This window comes from Zea mays, chromosome 6 (genome assembly GCF_902167145.1).
Source record: "Zea mays cultivar B73 chromosome 6, Zm-B73-REFERENCE-NAM-5.0, whole genome shotgun sequence".
Taxonomy (NCBI): Eukaryota; Viridiplantae; Streptophyta; class Magnoliopsida; order Poales; family Poaceae; genus Zea; species Zea mays.
In genome coordinates, this window is record NC_050101.1 from 130,747,977 (window position 1) to 130,770,060 (window position 22,084).

General features: G+C 44.5%; 1 long non-coding RNA gene across 1 annotated transcript; it reads right to left on the reverse strand.

The window, feature by feature from the left end:
• Positions 1-17,675: 17,675 nt before the first annotated feature.
• Positions 17,676-20,754, reverse strand: LOC100274934 (uncharacterized). Its single transcript, NR_148512.1, has 3 exons — positions 20,161-20,754; positions 19,987-20,085; positions 17,676-17,816 (listed from the first exon to the last, which is right to left on the reverse strand). It is a non-coding gene; the product is annotated as an uncharacterized lncRNA (long non-coding RNA).
• Between the last annotated feature and the right edge of the window lie 1,330 nt (positions 20,755-22,084).

Here is a 22,084-nt window from a genome sequence, read left to right on the forward strand (position 1 = left end):
TCGAGTCCCCGGTGCCACCCGGGGCGGAGGAGCTACTTGCAGCCTTTGCCCTTGTCCAAGGGGTTGGGGCCGTGGGGGGAGCACTAGAACCCGCGCCGGCAGGCTGGGAACCTCCCGCCGGTGCATCGGGGATCTAGATCCCGCGGTGGGGGTCCTGGCCGCCGGTCTGGCGGACCGCCACGCCGCTCTTGTCGAGGGTCGACAGCCAGGCCAGGATCGCCGTCCTCAACCTGGGTCGTCGAAGAGCGCAGGAATGTCCTGGGGAGGGATTAGGGACTCATGGATGAAGGACTCACCAGTAATCCCCTTCACCAGGAGTTCCAGTTCCTCCCAGAACAGGTCGGTGCCTGGCCCGCGCTGGATCCGGCCGATGTCGTTCGGGCCGGTGAACCAGCAACACAGACGTGCCCTCCTCTGTAGCGGCGCGATCCAACGCTTCAGGAAGTCGCTGACCACGTGCATCGATGTCAGGACACTGGTTGCCAGGGTCTTGATCCTGTCCAGTATGGGCTCAAACTCCAGCGCCAGCGACGGCTTGGCTCTCCATTGCTTCCGGTCGAGCCTTGGCCCGTCGCTCGGCAGCGCGAGGCGGTCGTTGGCCTCGGTGCTGGCAATCACTCAGTCGGCGCACCAGTTTTCCCACCTCGTGCCACCGAGGGAGGAGATGTAGGCGCCGGCCAAGTCCGGCCTCGTCTGAAAGTAGTACCTGCCGAGGTGGTCCTTGGTCTTCCCAGACTTCACCAGCACGAAGAAATGGCGGAAGAGGGAGGTACAGGGCGCCACCCCCACGAACATCTCGCACAGATGAGCGAAGATGGCCGTCTGAAGGATGGAGTGGGGCGTGAGGTGCCGAAGCTGAAGGTCGAGCTCCTCCAGCAACAGCAGGAAGAAAGGCGAGATCGGCAGCGCCAACCCGCAGGAGAGGTAGGAGACAAAGAGCACGAACTCCCCGGTGGCGAGATCACCGAGGGGAGTGGTGTCGGCGCGGATCCTTCCAGCGTGTGCAGGCGCGCTCCATCCGAGCAGGTTGCGCACCAGGTTGAGTGCCCCCTCGGACTGGAAACGCTCAGGATGAACCAGCGAGGCCATGGTGACTACGGCGGCGGAAAGCAGAAGAGAGCGAATGCAAAGGGGTGCAGAGGGCTCGGAGGCGAAAGGGCGCAACAGTAGGAGAGAATGCGAAAGCGTAACTGCTGCACGCGGGGTGAATACCTTTTCAAGTAAGACTCCCCCGCTCGCGCGCCCCAGGAAATCCTGTCTGACGTGCACCTAGCGCGCAAGTGACCCAGTCTCTAACATGGGGGCCCAGGCCCGCAAGTCATGCAGCTGGAGCACCAGTCTCTGGGTGCGAAAAAGGCGAACCGCCGCGCGAGGAACGAACTGTCGCGCACGATCGCGCATCGCCTCGGGGCCGCTGCGGAGAGATATTTTATTAACCAAGGCGGCGACAACGAGGCGCCCCGCACGTGGCCTAATGGAGCCGCCAGACGTGGGGCCATGGGTCAGTCAGCCGCGGGAACAGATGTGGCAGTTGACGTAACCGAGGGCAGACTGATAGCGCGTGCCTCACCAGATGCGCTGAGTTAATGCAGCACATGCTGAGGTGGCACCCCAGTCACCGGTCATGCCATGTCGACGCGAGGTACAAGTTTTGGTCCCACCTACAGGCTCGCATCCTCCCCTGAGGTGGGCCCGGGGGCCACTATCGGTACCCTGAAACTAGGGTACCCCCTGCTACTGTACAAAGACGAAGAACCCACGCGGCTATCCCTTAGTTGCGTGGTAGAAGTGCTGTGTGTGGGACCAAGCCACGGCTCGCCCCAATCTTGGGCGGCTATTCTGGGCCCACAACAGCACCCGACTCCACCACATGGGCAGGTCCGAAGCCGCCACGTGTCCAGAGAAGGTGATACACTCCATGGCGTCAACAGTGGTCCGGAGCCCCACGCGAGAGCGCCGGACCCCTGGATATACATTCTGGACCCCAAGGATGGTCCCGAACCCCCGGATATACAGTCCGGACCCCCAAGGTTGGTCCCGGACCCCCACGTGTGCAAGCTGGACCCCTGGAATGGGATCCGGACCCTCCGTATGGGGTCCGGGTCACCCACAATGGGGTCCCAAGGTCCCAGGACAAAACGTACATGGGCCTTGGGCAGGACCCAGGCGGGGGTCCGATGCCGACACGTGTCCAGGCCCAGTCTGGTGCAGACCTGTCCGCATACGCCTCTGCTCCCCGCCCAGGCGGAGACCCGATGCTGCCACGTGGCCTACTACGCGTGACGTAAGCCAGCGGGCGGAGCCTGACGTAAGGCCTCCGGGTTACGCGACCCCTACATTTATTGCGGATAAGGCGCGCTGCCTGCCCACTCCGCTGACATGCGATGTGCCGCCTCGGCATTTAATGAGCCATGTCCATCCCGTAGGCGGCGTGCCTGTCCATTCCACTGGCAGGCGATGTGCCGCCTCCGCATTTAATGAGACCTGTCCATCCCACAGGCGGCATGCCTGTCCGTTCCACTGGCAGACTGCACGCCCATACTGCCGCGTGCACTACGCCCATCATTACTCGTACGTTACCAAGGAAGCTGCCGCCTCATGTCAACGTTGCGCGTGCTGCGGACAACATGGGCCTGGAGATTGCACATACGACACTTGCATTAGTTGCTCTAGGTATTCCATCTGTTATGTTCCTAGGCCCACATGTCGGGGCTCAGCAACCTTGTATGTGCCTCCCTTGAGCTATAAAAGGGAAGGCACACGACGTTACAAGGCAAGTCCACTCAAGCCAACTTAGACCCTCAGGAAGTTCTCCAAGCTCTCGAGCACCAGCAATACAACACACAGTGGAGTAGGGTTTTACACTCCGGCGGCCTGAACCACTCTAAACCCTTGTGTGCTCTTGTGTTCATCGATCATCTAGCAAACAGGCAAAACGCTTAGGCCCCCTCCTCATCTTAGGATTTAGGGCAGGTGCGTTCCGCCACCCGGCCGGAGATCTCCTCTCCGACAGTGTTCAAGTATATCTCTATGATTAGTCTTAGATTGAAAGGGAAATGGAGTATGTGGCAAAGACAAGGCTTCCACTCCAACTCTGACGGTATCATTTAAACTTTGTCGTTACTCCACAAACTCTAAATGGTATGACCTTCACTCATATATATTTCACCATTTGGGAGAGAGTATTAGACCCTAAAAGGGGAGAAAATGCAAAAAGGGCTCTCAAGTTCTCCGTTTTTGGCAATTAATGCCAAAGGGGTAGAAAGTATTAAGCCCAAAGCAAAAGGACCGCACCACCAATTTCAAAAAATTTCACAAAATCTTTATTTCAATTGGTATTTGAGACAAGCTCAAAATAAATTTTCAATTGGCATGTGTAGTGTATCTTCAATTGGTATATCATTTGGTATTGTTTGCCTAATTGGTATCTTCAAAACTTCATGCTATTTCGAAAAATTTCAATCTGTACAAACTTCAAACATTTCAATTGGTATCTATTTCAGAAACCCTCTTGAAAGCTAAGGGGAGAATTCATTCAGGGGGAGCTTTTATTTAGTCAAAGGAAAAGCATTTGAAATAGGGGGAGAAATTTCAAATCTGGAAAATGCTTCTCGCAATCATATTACTATACCTTTGACTATTTGCAAACGTTTCTAAAAATATTTCTAAAAACAAATAAGTGGTGCAAATGTGGTCCAAAATGTTAAATAAAAGAAAGACAATCCATTCACTCTTATTCATATGTTTAAAATCTTTCAATTGGTTTAACTCCAAGTAACCTATGCACATTCATCGTAAATAATGCAAGCTAGTTATATTTCTGCACTTATTATTTGCTTTGGTTTGTGTTGGCATCAATCACCAAAAAGGGGGAGATTGAAAGGGAAATAGGGTTAACCATTTCCTATAATTAATTTTGGTGGTTGATGATCAACACAAACACATGGACTAACTAGTTTGTCTAGAACTCATGTATTACAGATGCATAAGGTTCAACACAATCCAAGAAAAGAATCAAGTGAGCCAGCGGAGCAATGACTCCCTGCGCCAATGGTCGACTCTATAAAGTGCTACAGTGAGCAACAGAGGCGCGACAGAGTCAGAAGCACAGAAGTTAGAGAGCACCGGACTGTCCGGTGTAGCTAGAAGACAAGGCTCACCAATGGTCAACTGCTCAGAACCCTAACGGTTGTGCTGACGTGGCGTGCACCGGACAGTGCACAGTGCCTGTCCGATGGCGCACCGGACTGTCCGGTGCACCCATCGCCAGCAGCCTTGGCCAACGACTACAAAGTGGTTGGGGGCTATAAATACCCCCCAACCACCACATCCTTTGGCATCCAAGTTTTCAGAAGATCACATTCAATACAAGAGCTAGAGCATTCACTCTAAGACACATTTCCAAAGATCAAACTCTCTCTAAGTCTCAAATTCATCTCAACCACTTAGTGACTTGAGAGAGAGTGTGTTCGTGTTCATTTATGCTCTTGTTGCTTGGATTGCCTTTCTTCCTTCCTCGCTTCTTCTCTAAGTGCTTGTAAGCAAAGCAAGAGACACCTAAGAGTGTGGTGGTCCTTGCGTGGTCTTAGTGACCCGCGTGATTAAGGGAAAGGCTCATTCAGTCTAAGTGACCATTTGAGAGAGGGAAATGGTTGAAATAGATCCAGTCTTTGTCCTCCTCAACAGGGACTAGGTTCTTTGGAACCGAAACTCGGTAAAACAAATCATCGTGTTCACTCGCCTTGATTCTTGTTTGATTTGTTTTTCCCTCTCTTCAGACTTGAGTTTAATTCTAACGCTTATCCCCGGCTTTAATGTGTGCTTAAGTTTGTAAAACTCAGGTTTCACATGTTCACCCCCCTCTAGGCGACTATCACAAAGTATATATATTAGCAGCTGTACAAAAGGACAATGAATCAATACATGATATAAACATATAAGTATTTCTCCAGTAGTAAGAAGCTAAATGTGTGCATCAATATTTTTAAAAGAATTTAGAATAAGAAAACAAGGACAATAATTTAGAGCATTCAAGCCAAATATATGTACCTACAACAATGATTGGATCGAAAAATATTGTCCAACTCTACAATTCAAAAAATGAATTAAGTTGAGGGCAGAAAAGAAAAGTACTAGTCTGACACACAAAACCCAATTCATATGCTAGAGCTAGACCTAAAGTAATGATCTACAAGCAGTGGTTGAAGAAGATCCAGCATGGCTAAGCAATCGTCATCTGCTAGTTTGAGAAGCTACCAGGAGAAAACAATGTTACAAAAGCATTAATAGAAAGAGATTTAGTTTCGAGGTTGCATCAAAGATCTTGAAAGTCATAAGATTTAATACAAATGTTTAGACTACACCCTTCAAAGTTCTTATAATCACTAAGAATTATTTCTCCAAACACATCTGAGAGTACCTAGAGGGCGGTGAATAGGTGATCCCATAAAAAACAACACTAAATAGCACAAACTTGGTTTTTGAAATGTTAGTGGAATCAAAACCAAAGGGCTATGTATAAAGAGAAGGAGTTGACTTCTTCACTTAATTGCTCTTCACAAGGTGAGTATTAAACTTAGAGCAATTATCAAGTGAGTAGAAGAAGAGAGAATCACACACGAATAACAACAGGTGACACAACGATTTTTATCACATGGTTCGGCCAAGTAGAACACTTGCCTACTTTCACGTTGTGGCGTCCCAATGGACAAGGGTTGCACTCAACTCCTTTCAAGCGATCCAATGATCCACTTAAATACCACGGTTTTCTTCCTTAGCAGATGTTTCCCTTTGTGAGGAATCTCCACAAGTTGGAGTCTCTCACCCTTACAATATTGATCACAATGCAAACTACAAGAGTAAGGGAGGGAAAGAAACACACGCAAGACCTAGAGTCGCAGCAACGACATGCACACAAGTCAAGAATCGAGCACACAAACACAGCGCAGCGAGTTTACAAGCCAACAAGTGCTCAAATCTCAATCACAATGATCCAGATGCGTGCTTGCGGAGTCTAGGCGTCTTAGGATGTTCAATGGGGGCTTAGTGTACTGCTCCATGCGCCTAGGGGTCTCTTTTATAGCCCCAAGGCAGCTAGGAGTCGTTGGAGCTCCATTTGGTAGGCAATTCTTGCCTTCTGTCTGTGGGCGCACCGGACTGTCCGGTGCACACCAGACAGTGAACAGTACGAGCACAGGACACGGCAGAGGATTGCCTGATTGGTTGGTTTCCTTTTATATGGGGCACCGGACAGTCCAGTGCGCCATATGACCGTTGGCCCTTGGTCGATGTGGCAGGTAGCCGTTGCACGACTGGTACACCGGACTGTCTGACGCCTCATGCAGACTGTCCGGTGAATTATAGCCGACATAGCCAGGAAAACCCGAGAGCAGAGAGTTGGGCAGACCGTGCACCAGACTATCCGGTGCACACCAGACTGTCTGGTGGGTGGCACGGGGCCGTCCGGTGCTGCGCAGTCCAGCACCTTTTCTACGTTCCTTCCTTTGTCTTCCTTTGATTATTTTGGACTTCACTTGGCTGAGTCCCTGACAACTTTACTCTTGATCCATCTTGATATGCCTTTGCTTAACATTTGTTAGTTCTCACCTAGTGTGTTGTGCATCTAATCACCAAAACAATATAGAAGTGGCCCAAGGGCACATTTCTCTTTCAACATCTTTACATAAATGCATATTCCATAAGTAGCTCATCAGGATCTAAATAATAAATAAAAAGGTGCCGAGATGCTAAAGTACATCCATACATGCACTTTCATGTCATTTTGTGGGATAACAAATTATTCTTAGTGAAAAAGCAGAACAATAGAATTACCAACTATAAAGAGATTAATGAGGGTTCATTTTGAGCAATTAATGTTCATTGTTTCTCCATAAGGATGGCACCATCTGCATATTCATCAAATTCTCCACACATGGGGCTTGACTAGGGTTTGCCACCAAGCCACTATGGGTCATGGCAAACACACTAACATCAAATAAGGGTCGAGGATGGCCCAAAGTGTATGATTGGCAGTGAGGGGGTGTTTGCGGTGGTGGTGTATACTCCTGCGAGGAATTTGTGTGTGCTTTATGCGAGGTTAGACCAGGGAAGGGGCATTCGAGGTTCAGTACCTACTAATGCACCTCCAAGTGCTGAGAAGTAGCCGAGAGCTTGACCAGGGACTCAACTCGACGATGGTTGTGGCACTGTGGATTTGAGTAGATGTGGGATGGGTCACAGACATTGGTAGAGCTTCGGGGAAGACTCATTGTGTGTTCCTCTAGCTCATCTAGTGATGCCAGTGGGCAGGTTGAGGGTGCTCCGATGAGGGCAGAACATGACCTTCGATGCTCCTAAATGACGGTGATGGCAGTGTTTGGCTAGGAGGAGATGAAAGTCGCCTAGAGGGCGGTGAATAGGTGAAACCTGAAATTTATAAACTTAAACTTGCACTAAGGCCGGGGTTAGCGTTAGAATTAAATCCGAGTGCAGAAGATTGTTTCTCTTGCTATGAGTTGCTCAAATTGATGTGTATGACTTTGGGAGCAAACTCAAATCAATATTAGCAAGGAAACTTTAGAGAGAGGAAAGAGGGCAAACAAATCAAGCAAAGATCAATGCAAGTGAACACGGTGAATTGTTTTATCGAGGTTCGGTTTCGAAGAACCTAGTCCCCGTTGAGGAGGCCACAAAGGCCGGGTCTATTTCAACCCTTTCCCTCTCTCAAACAGTCACTTAGACCGGATGAGCCTTCTCCTCAATCAATTGGGTCACTAAGACCCCGCAAGGACCACCACACACTTAGGTGTCTCTTGCTAGCTTTACAAAGCACTTAGAGAAATAAGAATGGGAAGGAGAAAGAAATCCAAACAACAAGAGCAACAAATGAACACAAAACTCTCTCTCTCAAGTCACTAAGTAGTTGAGTTGATTTTGAGACTTGGAATGTGTCTTGGAGTGAATGCTATTGCTCTTGTATTGGATAGGAACTTCAGAAAACTTGGATACCATTGAAGGAGGTGGTTGGGGGTATTTATAGCCTCCAACCACTTCCTAGCCGTTGGCTGTTTTTGCTGGCGATGGGCACACTGGACAGTCCGGTGGTGCACCGGACATGCACTGTTCACTAACCGGTGCATGCCACATCAGCATGCCCGTTGGGGTTTGGAGCGACTTGACCATTGGAACCCTTGTCCTGTAGCTGCACCGGACTGTCCGGTGCCACACTGGACATGTCCGATATGTTCTGACTTTCTGCTCTGACTTCTGACTTGCACTGTTCCCTTTTGCAGTCGACCGTTGACGCCAGCTTACCGTTGCTTAGTTGGCTCACCAGACATGTGCGGTGCACACCGGATAGTCCGGTGATTTATAGCAGAGCGCGCTCCAGTGGAACCCGAGAGTGGCTAGTTCGAGTGGAGCTCGGCCTGGTGCACCGGACACTGTCTGGTGCGCCATTTACAGCGCACTCTCAAGTCCTTTGTTCCAAATTCATTTGAGTCCCCAACTGATTTTCTTTCTTGGTTTGTGTTGAACCTTATGCACCTGAGATAAATGATATCTAGGCAAACTAGTTAGTCCACGTGGTTTGTGATGGACATTAACCACCAAAATCGATTATGGGAAATGATTAAGCTCATTTCCCTTTCAATCTCTTCCTTTCTGGTGATTGATGCCAACACAAACCAAAACAAATATAAAGTGAAGAAATGTAACTAGTTTGCAATTATGATTGATGTGCATAGGTTACTTAGATTCAAACTTATTGAAAGACTTTGTACATATGTCTAAGAATAAACGTGATTGCTTTCTCCTATTTAATATTTTGGACCACATTTGCACCACTTGCTTGTTTTTGCAAATATTTTGGAAAAAAAATCTTTTCAAATTTTTTTGCAAATAGCGAAAGGTATAAGAATATGACTTTAAGAAGCATTCTCAAGATTTGAAATTTCTCCCCCTGTTTCAAATGCTTTTCCTTTGACTAAGTAAAAGCTCCCCCTGAAGAAATTCTCCCCTTAGCTTTCAAGAGGGTTTTTGAAATGATTTTCCTTTTTGAAACAGATACCAAATGAAATTATACCAATTGAAAATTTTCGTACTAATTGAAATTTTGAAACCAAATGAGATACCAATTGAAAATATTTATGATTAACTCAAACACCAATTGAAATAAAAACTAATGAAGTAATTTCTTCCATTATTTTTGAAAATTTTGAAATGGTGGTGCGGTCCTTTTTCTTTGGGCTTAATACTTTCTCCCCCTTTGGCATTAATCGCCAAAAACGGAGAACTTGAGAGCCCTTAGATTTCCCCCTGTGGATCCTAATACTTTCTCCCCCACAACATGAGTGAGGGGTTATACCAATTGAAATTTGCATAAGTAAAGGCAAAGGGTAAATGATAATGTCAGAGTTGGAGTGGAAGCCTTGCTTTGCCGGATACTCCATTTCCCTTTCAATTTAAGACTAAGCATAGAAATACACTTGAAAGCACATTAGTCTTAGCCTTGGTACTGTAACACCCCTGGTGTTACTGCCACTAAAACTTGAGCATGACATCATAAGCATTGGCATATCATGTGTTTGTCACACCTAGAGTGCATTCACTAGGCAAAACTTTCAAACAAGTTGTGTGAATATGACTGGTTGTGGGTAAAACCCTAGAATAGGGTACTTAACCCTAAACTGGACTTAGAAGGGTAAACAAAGCCTAATAAGAAAAAACTTCAAAACTCATTAGAAATAGTCATAAAATGACACCATGAATAGACTTAAGTGGTGTTGGGGACTTGTCCTTAAATGCTATGAATTAAGAACAAGACAACACAGAGATCGTTAAACGTTAAAGTCCTTCGTCCTTCAAAGCATTATTTCCCTTGGGATATAATGAGTTTCGGACGAAGGTTATGAAGAACGTACCTTCATCAGTATAACAAATGATAAAAAAGGGATTCATATAAGGTATGAAAAATGACAAATATTCAAATATTATTAGCTCATTTTCATTTTTATTATTATAGAAATGGCAACAGATTGCAAATATACCTTCGGCTTGAAGGAAAAAGTGCAAGTGTGACGCAAAAAATGAATGCCAAGTCAGCGTGAACAGTACGGGAGTACTGTTCACCTATTTATAGGCACGGGTCGCAGCCCATGTAAAATTACATCCAGGTCCTTTGCTTTTGATAATAACTCTATAGTAATCCATCGAGGTCTAGATAGTCTTTTCCTCTTTAAGTCGGTTTCCTCTTTTCTGCCATCATGCCGAAGCTTCCTTGTGCATAGCTTCGGCTCTGTTCCATCTTTCGTTCTCTTTATGTTTCTTCATACAACGATTTTGACTTGTCCGAAGGGTCCATGTTCGAAGGTACCTGTTCATGCATTATACTTCCAGAAACATTGTTAAATCATGTTTTTGAGGACCTTCGGAAGCCGAAGGCCCCCAACAAGTGGCATCCAAACGTAGAAGTACTAGAAACCCTAAATAGACCCCTGGAAAACCCTAGATTGAAACCCTAAGAGGTTATATGCAAAATGTACATATGTTTGGACCTAAGTGCAAAAACCATGAAATTAGGGTGCCTTAGGTCATATGGTTCACATATTTGGGAATTTGCAAATGAAACCCTAAGTTTTGGGCCTATTTGCAAAAAGCCACATTTGGGCTCCATGGGCTAAGTCTGAATTGCAGTGGTATAGGGCCAACTTTGAAGCCCTATATTTTCCAAATTATGAGGATTTTGCCCTAGGTCAACACATGAAAAGTCTAGAGCTATTGTAGGAGAGTAACTTTGGTGCAGATATCTTCTTTGGTTGTTATACAAAAATTAAAGAAACTGCAGCCCAAAGTTGGGCTGTCAGTCTGCCTAAAACCTGAATTATGGTATTCAGTGGCATAGGATGAACTCTAGGGCCATTTTGAAGATGATCCCATTGATGTTTGAGCATGGTTACCATAATCGGTTTATAGCTGGATCATAGGGCTACAGGTTTGCTACAAACGGATTAGTAAGTTCTTACGCGAAAATTCAAGATTTTGGTGTCACAAATCTATCTATCAGGCTGACTGAAGAAGATTGTGATGGTACAGTAACCAAAAAAATCAGCAGATTCAGTGAACTGGCCGCCGGTGACCCTTCACCGGGATTTGTGCTGCTCGCCGTGATTCGTGCATCTGGTCTGTGGATTGAGTTCGCCGGTGAAAAGATCTCGTCACGGATGGGTTCAAGTTACTGTGGCCTCGCTGTTCCTCAATCACTTGCACCGGCGACGTGGCTTTACGGCCATCACCGGAGTTGGCGTCTTTCACCGCGGTTGTGCCATGCCCCAGGCCTTTAACCACGTCGATTCCAGCCGCACCAGCTCGCCGATAACCGCCGTAGCCCCTCAGCCGGTGAGTGCCACGGTTTCACCCGCGCCAGTAGCCTTCTCCCTCTCCGGCCACCAGCGCGTCTTCGTGAAATTGGACACCACCGCCTTGCGCTCCTATAAATTGATGGTCTGTTCTGTTGCGCCATACTATCACGAAGCTAGAGCACCCATTCCCGCCTTCAATTAGCCACCATAGCCGGAGAATTTCCTTCTTCCCCCAATTCAGTCGACTGCGTTGCCGTGAACCGCCTCATCGCGGCTAGCTGCTTCCAGGTCCGCCCTCGCTCTTTTTGTCCATGTTTCAGTGCCCACACGTGCTTGTGATCGTCACCTGCTCAGCCCATTGAGTTTGACTTCACCTAATCAACCGGAACGTCTTGATCGGTGTTTGGTATCCGCTGTCACTGTGGTCAGGCACATCCTGGCCCAGATTAATCCAATTAAAGCTTGTTCTAGGGTCGCCTCGGGTCAGTAATGCTTACCCAACAGCTGGTTTAGGCAGCCGCCGAAGTTCTTGGCTAGTCCGAGCAACGGGATGGTCGGTGGTGAGCACGCCGTGGTCTAGGGGTCGGGTTAAAGAAGAAACAGAACTAGAGGGGGGTTTTGTAAGGTGTTAGTGAGACATGGGAATAGCACCGTGACCCTTTTCCAGTTAATCAAAATGTTAGGGGTATTTCTGCAAAGCCGATAGCGTGGGCGCGCGCGGGCGTGCTTCTGCCTGTAGATGGGCCGGCTCGGGCCAATTTCAGCCCAGCACTGTAGAGTCTTTTTCTTTTTTCCTTTTCTACCAGAGCTAAAGAAATTCTAGAAAATTACAGAAAAAATGCTAAAAATACCAGACCAATTTTGCTAGGCTTCTAATTTCTTATAGTATTTAATAAAAATAGTTTCCTGATTTTTAATTCCAATAGGGAATTTTGGGACATTTAAAATAGCCAAAATCCATACTTCTAGAATTTTAGAGAGTAATTAATAATCCCAAAATTCACCAAACTTTTTAAATAGGCTTTAAGTAATATTTAGAAGCCTTGGGTAAAGTTTGGTATGATCTGGACCATGTTTGATACTTAGAACCCAAAAACCCTAGCCCCCCTACCCTATGAACTTCACTATGGACTCCGAAAACCCTAGTTTCCCGGAGTTCCGTGAAGGAAAGTTGTATTCAAGACATTAGATAATAAACTTTTATTATCTTTGCATCTTCATGAGCATTACATGAGCATTCATTATTATATATGGCTATATTTAGAGAACGAGGAGGAAGTAGAAGTCGAAGAAGCGAGGACTTCACCACCCCCACCACCACCTGAAGAACCTGAGGCAGGAAACTGCTTTTACTTTGATATCTGTGGAGCAGAGCCTGATTCACCTATCACACAAGGCAAGCCCCGGTGCATTTGCCCCCTCCTTGTTATTTTGAAATCTTTCTCACTTACTTGATGCATTAAATAATAGGAGTTGTGTGCTAAACCAATTGCTACATTTCCTTCCTTGGAATTGACTACCTTAATCCCCTGTTTTACAAAAAGTTTTTTCTTATGCTTAGCATTGCTCCAGAAAAACAAAATGTTTTGTTTTGACAAAAGATGATGCTCCAAAGTGGGTGGGATGTTTTCAAAAACGAAACTTGATGGTGGATCCATCATGGCCATGATGGGTTCAACATCGGAAAAGATGTACCACTGCGAGGTCCCAAACTTTGGGTTGAAATGATAAAGCTGAGACCGGGCGGGTGACTTGCACGAGAAGAGAGTCTCAGTGTAGTGTCTCCGTCTGAGTCGATTAAGGACTGTCTCAATGTAGGCCTGCTGACCGAGGACCCTTTAACTGGTCACATGCCTCATCATGGGTAAGCTTTACCTCGGGCAGACTAATACCAGAATAAGATAACACGCAATGGGAGTGGAGAGATGGCGAGAGTAGCGTGTACGCTCTGTGGCAAGAGGCTGGACGGTGGTGTATTTGTGCTCTCGGTTGGCGTGAACCTGATCTGGTCTTAAGAACCTGGTGGCGAGTTGACATATGCAAGGGTTAAGTGCTACATATGTCGTGTGATTGGAGATCCTCAGCTGAGTATAATCGATTCGGATCGTCGTAACTTCGCGGACATGAAGACTTGGTCACTGACTTACACGTAGCAATCCAGTGAAGAGGAAGGGTTGATAAGAAATTGGCTAGTATAGGTCAAGTGATTGAACTAGGGTAGAAAGAACTCTAGATGTAGGTAACTTTACTTAACCTGACAAGTAAAACTGGATTTTTAAGGATCCACTATTAGTAAGCATTTCTGCAAACAGAGTCATTGATTCTTAACAAGCCATACCTTGATTCCCAAAGGCCAGCATATCCTTGAGAGTCTTTTATTTTGACGGGTAAGACTTGCGAAAGTACACTTTGTACTCAGGGCTTTGTCCCATGTTGTTTTAGGTGAGGAAGCGGCAAATTTTTGCTGTTTTTGTTCAAAGGTGGTGCCCAAAGAAGAAAACCAGGAGTGAAGCTTCGGGAGGAAAGGATCCTCCGTTAAAAACTTTTGTTTGATGTTTATTGGGAGGGGTTTTTGCCTCCCAGTGATGTAATAATAATACCTCAGCACTCTTATATTTGTTCTGGTCTGTAATAAATACTACTCTTTCTTACTTTTTAATAAAGTAAGTTATTGTAACTGCTTCCGCATTTTCGTACCTCCGATGTATTGTAATGTCTGTGTGACGGGTGAAACGCTCTTGGGAATGGTAAGGAATTCAGATACCGAACTTGTCAAGTGATCAGGTGCACCTGCAGGGTTGTCTAAGGTCCATGGGACAAGGACAACTGTAGTTGGGCCTAATGACTTGGGAGGTTCTGTCATAGGTACAAGAAGAATAAGAACCATACATTTGTACCAAATGGAAGAGACATGATCAAAGGTATATAAATTAGTAATGTGTGCAATGTTTCAATCAAAGTTCTAAGAATCGAGTATATTAAGCTCATTCCTAAGTTTGCTAAAAGTCTTTTCATATAGTGGCTTGGTAAAGATATCGGCTAATTGGTTGTGGGTGTTAACATAAGCAATTTCGATATCCCCTTTTGTTGGTGATCTCTCAGAAAGTGATACCGGATGTCTATGTGCTTAGTGCGGCTGTGTTCAACGGGATTATCCGCCATACGGATAGCACTCTCATTATCACATAGGAGAGGGACTTTACTCAACTTGTAGTCATAGTCCCTAAGGGTTTGCCTCATCCAAAGCAATTATGCACAACAGTGTCCTGCAGCAATATACTCGGCTTTGGCAGTGGAAAGAGCTACTGAGTTTTGTTTCTTTGAAGCCCAAGACACCAAGGATCTACCTAGAAATTGACAAGTCCCTAATGTACTCTTCCTATCAATTTTACACCCTACATAATCGGCATCGGAATATCCAATTAAATCAAAGGTAGATCCCTTGGGATACCAAAACCCAAACTTAGGAGTGTAAACTAAATATCTCATGATTCTTTTCACAACCCTAAGGTGAACTTCCCTAGGATTTGCCTGGAACCTTGCACACATGGATACGGAAAGCATAATATCCGGTCGTGAAGCGCATAAATAGAGTAAATAACCTATCATCGACAGGTATACCTTTTGATCTACGGATTTAGCTCCCATGTCGGGTCGAGATGCCCATTTGTTCCCATGGTGTCTTGATGGGTTTGGCATTCTTCATTCCAAACTTCTTAAGAAAATGTCTTGAATGTACTTAGTTTGACTGATGAAGGTGCCTTCTTGGAGTTGCTTGATTTGAAATCCAAGGAAATACTTCAACTCCCTCATCATTGACATCTCGAATTTTTGTATCATAATCCTACTAAATTCTTCACATGTTGACTTGTTAGTAGATCCAAATATAATATCATCAACATAAATTTGGCATATAAACAAGTCTTTAGCAAATGTTTTAGTGAAGAGAGTAGGGTTCGCTTTTCCAACTTTGAAGACATTAGTGATAAGAAAGTCTCTTAGGCATTCATACCTTGCTCTTGGGGCTTGCTTGAGCCCATAAAGCGCCTTTGAGAGCTTATAAACATGGTTAGGATACTCAGTATCTTCAAAACTGGGAGGTTTCTCAACATAGACCTCTTCCTTGATTGGGCCATTGAGGAAGGCACTCTTCACGTCCATTTGATAAAACTTAAAGCCATGGTAAGTAGCATAGGCAAGTAATATACGAATTGACTCAAGCCTAGCTACGGGTGCATAGGTTTCATCGAAATCCAAACCTTCGACTTGTGAATAACCTTTTGCAACAAGTCATGCTTTGTTCCTTGTCACCACACCATGCTCATCTTGTTTGTTGTGGAATACCCACTTGATACCTACAATATTTTGGTTAGGACGTGGAACTAAATGTCATACCTCATTCCTTATGAAGTTGTTGAGCTCCTCTTGCGTTTCCACCACCCAATCCGGATCACTTAGTGCATCCTCTATCTTGTATGGCTCAATAGAGGACACAAAAGAGTAATGTTCACAAAAATGAGAAACTCAAGATCTAATGGTTACCCCCTTGTGAATGTCACCAAGTATGGAGTTGACGGGGTGACCTCTTTGAATTGCTTGGTGGACTCTTGGGTGTGGCGGTCTTTGATCCCGAATCTCTTGATCATTTTCCTTGTCTTGATCATCCTCATCTCTCCTTGATCAATGTCTTCCTCCTGAGGTGGCTCATCTTCTTGATCTTCATCTTCTTCTTCTTGAGCCTTATCCTCATCTTTGTCGCAGAACCTCCCAAGTTATCGGGCCCACATGCACCTGTCCTTGTCTCAAAGACCTCAGACGGCTATGCATGTGCACCAAACAACTTAACAGGATCTGTCCGAGTGTCCCGAGGACCCCGGATAAATGACTTACCGCCAAGATCGCAGGATTAAGTAAGCACAAATCACACACCAACATTTGCAGCGGAAATAAATTCTTTATTGCAAAATGATTACATGTTACAATAAGTTTACATTATACAATTATCGGAGTGATTACAAAAGAAAGTGATTCAAAAGAATTACAATTTAAAATGTATAAAATATTTATAAGTTTTAAAATACATGCTAGCTTAAGTGACAATCCTCAATAAGGAAGCTAAAGATGAGTTATACTTATATAAGAAGGCCGAGCCCACCGGCACTTAGCACCATCCACAATAGAATAAACTTATAACCTGAAAAACAACAGGGAATAAAACCCTGAGTACGCAATTACTCAGCAAGACTTACCCGACTAAAGAAAAGACTCTCAAGGGTATGCTGGTTTGTCGGGAATCAAGGTAAAGCTTATCAAATTTCAAAGACTCATTTTCGCAGAAAAGCTTACTAGTAGTGGATCCTTATGCAAAAATTTTACTTCACAAATTAAGTACTTTTCCTGAATCTAGATTTGCCTGGTCTAGAGCATTCACTTGTCCTAGACTAGCTTCATTTTAGCATCTTTAGTTTCACTTGTTATCTACGCTGAAGGTCGAAGATCCAGTCTTCATATCCGAGAAGTTCGGCGATCCGAATCGATTAATACCCAGCTGGGGATCTCCAACCACACGACATATGTAGCACTTAATCCTTGCATATGTCAACTCGCCACCGGGTTTTTCAAGACCAGAACAGGTTCACGCGACCCGAGAGCACAACACTCCACCGTCCAGCCATTGGCCTGGTTGGTACACGTTACTCTCGCCATGGTGCCCGCCATGTTTCCGAGAGTACAACACCCCACCTTCCAGTCTCTTGCCACGGAGGGTACAAGCTACTCTCGCCATCTCTCCACTCCCAGTGCGTGCGAGCTGTTCTGGTATTGGTCCGACCGAGGCAAAGCTTACCCATGATGAGGCATGTGGCCAGTTAAAGGGTCCTAGATCAGCAGACCAACAATCGGAACGGTCCTTAAGCGACACAGACGGGCGACCTTTCCTGCTCAACGTCTGGTCTCATCTTATTATTTAACACCCAAACCATGTACCTGACAGAGGTACCATACTTGAATGATGAATTCATCACTGCAGATGATGCGCTCACCATTACAAGTCCTTTTTCATAAAACAAACCCATACCCAGTGTCACACATCATTCTTTTAAAAAGAAACAAGTTTTAATTCTCTAGGCAGGGCTAAGCCTCATTAGTTCTTTTTGTAAAACAGGTATCAAGGAGGATAATCAAATTCCAAGGAATGGCAATGCATCAACTGTTTCATCAGTCAACTCCTATCACCTAATGCAGCATATAAGTGATAAAAGTTTTAAAAACAACAAGGAGGTGGCAAATGCACCGGGGCTTGCCTGGGATAACACTAGGTTAGTGTTGTTAGAGACATCCGCTTGGCGAGCATCTCCCATTCTGGTACCAGCTTGATGCATCCATTCGATTATTCCATTAATACCATCTTGTGGTTCATTCTGATCCATGCCTTTCATCTCGCATAATTATCTAGCGTACCTATTGGAAATGCATAATGCATATGAGTGAGTATGCACACAAACAAATTCAAGATAGACAACAGTACAACAAAGAGAATAAAATATTACTAGCAAGGCATCCAAGTCTTAGGTGTAACTACTAGATATATTAAATTCTATATCAAACATGACGTTCTAGTCAATCGGACCTAAATCAATCATCAAGTAACATTAGCAACATACAAGTCCTAATATATTTAGAATATAACACTGATGTACCGCAATACTTAAAAACAATTACTATATGTTGACATATCACTACGTATCACAATTACGTTTCTCTGTCTTAACCAAATCTAACACAAACATCAAAGAATATTGAACCCTACACAAGCTATGTATTTTCCTTAACTAGAACATAGAATCGAGAGTCAAGTAACAATTCACGCTCACAATTATTGAACACATCTAAAACTTAGTATATTAAAAATCATCCATCTAACTTTCTAAAACATTCCTCTAGATTAACTATCAACGTATATCGACTAAACAAAACATCTGAACATACTTAGAACTAACGGATAATTCACTACCAATTAACATAGGGTTCAATGAAATTGCACTCATCTTAACCTAAAGGTCTAAATAGTCGCTAACTCAAATACACTAACCAAAGTATTTACTTCCTTCTTAAAATGCTAAAGTCTAAGGCAAGCATTAAGAAAGAAAAGAACAACCATATGCAACTACCAGACTTCACCAATCAAGAACCAAGAACTAATTAATCCTATCTAGCCAAGCAAGAATGATTCCATGCAATCAATTTAACACGTGCAGATTTTCTGGACAATAGTAAAATAGTCAATTGTTTTGCTCATAATTCATACAATATCCATCCAAAAATAGTAAACTAGGACTTTCTGGAAAGCTTAGAAAATCCTCTATAACTCTTATATTATCATCACAACATGATTCGACAGTTTGAATGGTCAAACAGTGCTAAACTTTAATTCTGTCCAGATTTGGACAGAATTCGGCTCTTCACTTAAAAATTCATAACTGGAGTTTCAGAAATCTAAATCAGGTGATCCTAGACTTTTTAGAAAGCTAATAGAATTATCTATAATTCATTTATAATCATCTCAAAGTGATTCAATGTGTAGAAAGGTCAGTTAATACAAACAAACATTGCTGTCCAGATTTGGACAGATTCAGACTCTATAGTTTGAACAGCTGTAACTTGGTCTTTAGACCACCAAAAATGGTGCTCCAAAATTTGTTGGAAAGCTTAAGCAAAGTACTACAATTTTCCTAAAATTACTAAGAGCTGATTCTCAGTTTAACTTGGGCAAACAAGATCATTTTCGAAATCTGTACAGAATCTGGACAGATTCTGAAACTAGACTTAGAAAAATCATAACTCCTAAACTACTGAACCTATGGTCATGAAATTTTTACACAAGCAAGATAAAGAGATTATCTACAAGTTTTATATGTAACACTTCTACAAAAGACACGGTTTACTTCCCTAAATAAGCTACGCAACTAAAACTGGACACACAGTCCAAACAGCAAACATTTCAATTTAGTTCATATTTGGCTTCTGCAATTATTATGTTCTTGACACTTACTAAGATAAGTCATTAATGTTACCATACATTAGGATTTCATCCAATAAACACTAATAACCCTTATCAGCCAAGAGCTATAAATAACAAGCATATTCTTTTTCTAAACATCACCGCAGAACAACACATCTCAAACATCGAATCTATTAAATCGTACTCGACAATCACATAAACCAAATTATAGCCTCCTTTCTAAACCAACCAGGTTTAGCCCAAGTATCAAGAAAGCAATGAACCATACATATAAACAAATGGACATTCCAACGCACGTCTGTCTCGCATACAATTGCATGAACGCAAAAGAGTAGATAATTCTAATTCTAAGGCACAAGTACCATGGCCGGTATATCTACCCTATCTACTAATAAATCGATGAGTAGTAGTAACAAATCAGAGTACTATTATTAATCCACCGTGAATTCCACAAAACAAACACGACTCAGGTTTTGGCCTTCTACCAAATACTTTATTTAATCGATCATAACCAAAATACGCATGCTACAAACAAGATGGTCATCGTGACCAATGCATCCATACAAACCAACCATTTATCCGACTAACGAAAACAACAGATCGACTTACCACGACTAAACTTGACGCGGTGTCCGCGAACATGGCGATAGTTTCGGTTCAGTCTTTCTATTTGACACCTAGCAAGCGTCACGCGTCTTCGACAGAGGGCTGCAAGAAACGGCAACGATTTATAGGTTTGACATTACATCAAACACAGGGCATGCAGGGACAGCGAGGTCTCACCGAGGTTTGACGACAGTGCAACCGGGCTGCCCAAAAATCACGGAGTCGACAACGTGCTGTTCGACCACTACCGAGACGTTGTTGCTGACTTCAAGTGAGGAGAGGGCACCGAGCCTGTCCACGTCGAGCAGCAAAAGGGAGCGGGCGTCCATGGCACCATGGGGTGAGGGCGCCGACCATCTAGGAGGTGGGGATGAGATGGGGAAGGGCTGGGCGAGCTCAGCAAGACCCCAGGCTTGGGGGCGACGACAGCCATGGGGAGAGGAGTGCGCGCAGGGAGGGATCCAGGCGGAAACCGCCATGGGAGGGGCAAGGAGATGGGATCGCCGACCTGCCGCAGAAGAGGGAGGGCGCGGCCATAGGAGTAGGGCTGGCATTGGGAGGTAGGAGACGGGCGGCCTGACGGCACCATGGCTGGGGCAGGGGCGACCAGCGTGCAGGAAACAGGTGCTGCGGCGGCCATGGAAAGAAACTCGGCCAAGGGCTCAGCGGGAGCACCTGGGAAGGGGCCTGGACGAGCAGAATCTTGGAGCTCGCGTCCATGGTAGAGGAAGGGAAGGGGAGGAGACGCTATGGCTACCGACGATCGAAGCTGGGAGATCAAGCACCTTCGTTGGCTTAAAAGTGAGCGACCACTGAGAAAAAAATGGCAGCTGGTCGTAAGGGAGAGGCCTGGTGTGGCTTCTAGAGGAGGCCACATAGCTGCATGGGCTGATGACGTGCAGTGAGGAGGATTTTCTAGAAATGATCTGTATTCTGTATAAAGGGAGATGAAAATGGTTGATAAATCAAAGAAGAAGCTAGTGCGTGGAGGGGATAAAGTTTACGGTAGAAAATGCTTGAACGGCGGTGAGATAGTAAAAGAGGATTTTCCCTTTATTATTAAAGATAAAGAAACACATTTTTACACGTATTTTGATTTTAGGATTGGGTTTGAGAGGTTTAAATGGACCAAATTAAAATGCTATACGGGCTAAGATACGATTTTCCACATTTATGAATAGAGAACTAATTCATTTAGCAATTATTGGGGTTTGGTTCTGAGTACCCTGGTCTCGTTTATTTTGTATCAAAAACCTTAGTCATCAAATTCTAATAAATTTATTTGGGACAAGATCACAGTACTTAGTTGATTTTTAAACAGGCACCAAACTCAAAAATTCCTGAGACCACTAAACTCCAAACTTCATGAAACATTTTGGATAGTTCTGATAGGCAGAGATGAATGCGATAACGAAATCCTGATAAGCGAAAAATAATCAGGACATAGATACTATTATTCTCAATGATATCCCTCGCTTAAGCCCATACTCGCTGTCGAACGAGAAATAAACACCTGGGGTGTTACAACCTTGAGTTGGTGGAAATGCTTGTATTGAAGATGATGGTTGATCTTGTGCTTGTGGAGGCTCTTCGGATTCTTTTGGACACACATCCCTTATGGACATGTTCCTTAGCGCAACACACGGAGCCTCTTCATCATCTAAATCATCAAGATCAACTTGCTCCACTTGGGAGCCATTAGTCTCATCAAACACAATGTCACAAGAAACCTCAACTAATCCAGAGGATTTGTTGAAGACTCTATATGCCCTTGTGTTTGAGTCATAGCCAAGTAAAAAGCCTTCTACTTCTTTAGGAACAAATTTAGAATTTCTACCTCTTTTAATAAGAATAAAGCATTTGCTCCCAAAAACTCTAAAATAAGAAACATTGGGATTTTTACTGGTGAGGAGTTCATACGATGTTTTCTTGAGGATTCGGTGAAGATATAACCGGTTGATGGAGTAGCATGCGGTGTTAATCGCCTCCGCCCAAAACCGATCCGGTGTCTTTTACTCATCAAGCATGGTCCTTGCCATGTCCAATAAAGTTCTATTCTTTCTCTCCACTACACCATTTTGTTGAGGTGTGTAGGGAGAAG